The following is a 3,538-nucleotide window of genomic DNA, read 5'->3' on the forward strand; positions in this document are numbered from 1 at the left end:
GGTTTCACTGTTTTCTGCGGGCTGAGGGAGGGAAGAGCGTATAGGAGAGGCTTTACCCGGCGGCCCGGATTGGACTGGAGCACTTTCCGCTCCTCCCACTCTCTCCTGCTCAGCCTGCAGCCCGGAGCCTGCACACACACACACACACACACACACACACACGCGCGCGCGCGCGCACACGCACACAGCCTGAGCGCACTCTTCTGCTACCGTACACAGACAGTCTCAGCGAAGTTTTTAATGTCATCTTCCACATTTAGTCAGCCTCGTGCAATTTAGGCTATTTTTTTTTTCCATGCAAGCACAAAAAAAAAGTCAAGCTTTAATCTGATTTTAACTACTGAAATCGAATATTGTGTCTAGTGGAAAGAGATCATTCAGAATGGATATTGAATAAGATTCATGAAAACGTGACCAGTGCTTGACCAAGTTAATTTAAGTCAAACAGTTAATGGTTCATAGCTTTAAAAATGATTGTATGCTTACATTTATGAGTTAACGTCACTTTTTGTTGGAGTGCAAACGCTTCTTGTTTATAGTTCAATAAAAACGGATAAAAATGATGTAAAACTGCTCTTGAAAAAGCAGCAGTTTGATACAGACAAACATTAGATTGATACAGACAAACAATAAAACGGAAATATGATCAAGATGGCATTTAAAGTCCAATCCATATTGTCAAGACAGTGAAGTTAAAAAACGGATTTTAAAAACATCCACACACATTTATGTCCCTATAAATGAAACTAAATTCATTTTATGTTTATTCATTATGATGCTTTAATACTTTCTTGCATGTTTACATGAATTACTGCACAAAACAGAACACATTATTCCCACAACAACTGCTGATGTTCAATTTGAATTGCAGTTTTTACAGTAAAAGACATTACCACGATTCTTACATGAGACTAAGTTGAAACAATAATAACAAAAAAACCTCATATTTACCCCCATAAAAGTTATATATAAAGAGCGGTTAATAGATCTTATGCCACAGAAAGAAGAGCAGCTCAGGTGATACGAGTTGTCTCAGGTGTCCTCTGGATGGTTTTCAGGGTGGGGTCCTCTCCTTCCTCTGAGAAACACTGAAATACTGACCTGGAAAATGAAAGAGTCGGTCCTGGTCAGACCACCACCGCACTGTACGACGACTAACACAGTGTTAACAGCAGGGTATTAAAGCATATGTAGAGAATGTTTGATCCAAACTTCAGCTTATTCCTATCAGAATTTAAAATCGGGACAACGGATAATTGTGTTTTGTAATGCATTTTATTATCTTATTTTAAGAATATCAGGTTGTAATTTGATATTTTGGTGTAGTTTGTTGTGCAATGCATGAAATATTCAGTGTCTTTCTTCTAGAAATCTTTCACTGCATCGTCACTGTATGACTTCTAACCATCAAGAAATCACTTTAAAATTAAGGCGACATTCAGATTTTATGACTTTCAAAGACTTTACAATCTTATCTGTGGCATACTTGTGATAACAGTTATGGCACATTTAAGAGGTGATTAATTAGTTTGTAAAGTTGTCACAACCAATGCCTTTCAGTGATTGTTTCACATAAAATAATGGCTGTAAACTGTTTGAGTAGTCCTGTACATTTTCCCACAATTCAAAGCTTTACACAAAATTAGTGCCAACTGTTTTATCTTCTGATGGTAAAGAGATAATACAGTGGGGGTAAAAAAAACTGGTGTAATATGTTTAATAAAATATTAGCTAATGCTTTTAATTACTTATTAGAGGTCTTAACATCATTAAAAGAGCGAACAGTATGGTCTTTTTTTGATGAGTTTATAAAGGGACAGCTGCGTTTTCAGCCTGTTTTTGATGGTGTTCTTTTGTGAGCAGTGTAGCAGCAGATTTATAAACCCAAAATTTGATCATGGGGGGGAAAAGCCTGACTGACTGAACCAAAAACCAACTCCACCGGGTCTGCTTTGACCCTGGACTGACTCCTGGTGACCTCTGGTGCTGCAGTCAGTGAAATACTACCAAAAAATTATCATGTCATGAACGTGAACAAGCAAGTGTATATCCTTACGGTGCTGAAAAGAGCCACTCCTGTCACTCACGGTTAGCGTCACAGCCGGTCTCCAGCGTCTGTCATTAGAGTGGTTTTCTAAGAGATAACACTGCCGGAGCTTCTGTCGGTCTGTGCGGGGTAGAGGGAGAGGCAGGTGTGGGTGAGAGGCACTTTCACCCCCGGTCTCTTTTAGCCTCTTTAGCTGTGGCCCAGGGAGAGAGAGAGAGACACACAGAGAAACAGAGAGAGAAACTGCCCCAAGCACATCTCCACTGACCTACATTTCATCTGTCGCTTTTTTCCACTCCTCTTTTTTTTTTTTTCCCATCTCTTATTTCTCCTGTACCAACAGCTCCATAATTGTGATGTAATGACCAAAGGAAGCGTGATAAAATCGCAGACTGGTCAGGGTGAAACACTTTTGAAGACAGGCAGGCAAAAGAATGAGATAAAGAAAAGAGGAGATAGTGAAACATAGACAGTGGAGGGGCGTTGGAAATAAAAGAGGCGGTAGTTGGCTCTTGAGAATACAATGAAGGTTTCTTCCCCATTTTGTCAAAGTAATAAAATGTGTCTTCATGTGATTGGTGTGGACTTCAATCCATCCTCCATTAAGAAGGATTACCCCTCATTGCCAACCATTCACTGTTCTCCCAAAGCCACAGAGATAGCAGATAAATTACTTTAAACATGACCAAAAGTGTACGTCGTCTGTTGAGCGAGAAAGAGCGTAGAGGTTGTGTTTGGTGAGATATACTGGCGTGTAGGCTGCTCTGGCCATATGGTGGTGAGAGGGAGGAAGGGAGCAGACTGGGCCATGCCTCAGGGCTGAACTTGGAGAAGGAGAAAGCAGCAGCACTCGGCTCCGAGATGGGATCTCAGGTCCTTCTGCTTTTTATGTTTCACTGTCTGCTTCTATTGGCTGCCTGGTTGCTTGCTAAATCTCTGTGTGTTTACCTGTCTGACCGATAGTCCTCCTGCCTTCAACGTTGTCAGGTCCATATAACTGCTTGGCTGATTGCACATGAATTTTGGACCATCGTGTTTGTCATTTATTTCGGCTTGCATCCAGTTTTTTTTTTTTAATGCTTTTTATGTTTCTCTTCATTTCAGTTTGTTTCTTTCCCTTCCTCTAATGCTACCACGAGGTTGGCATTTGTGGTTCTAATGGATGGATTGCCACAAAGTTCCAGCTTAACCTCAGGGTAAAGGTGTCATTGCTTGTCTGAAGGGTACAGAAAGAATGGAGTTTTGGGGCAAACATAGGCCATGCATCTACATGTTATCCGAAGGTAACCGCACCTGCTTCCTTGAGAATTTCGAATGAGAGATAAAACACCTTTTGGATGAGATATGCAATGTCTTCAAGAAACCCCTTGTGCCACCATTATTTGCCCAATAACTGGATTGTCAAATACCTGCGAATAGCACTGCCCTCTGTTCTGTTTCATGCTAATTAGCAGATATTAGCATGCTCATACTCTAACGTAAGAAAGTGAA

This window comes from Brachyistius frenatus, unplaced genomic scaffold (genome assembly GCF_029030835.1).
Source record: "Brachyistius frenatus isolate BFR_SWC_R1_liver_20210118 unplaced genomic scaffold, ASM2903083v1 Contig_31, whole genome shotgun sequence".
In the NCBI taxonomy this organism is placed as follows: domain Eukaryota; kingdom Metazoa; phylum Chordata; class Actinopteri; family Embiotocidae; genus Brachyistius; species Brachyistius frenatus.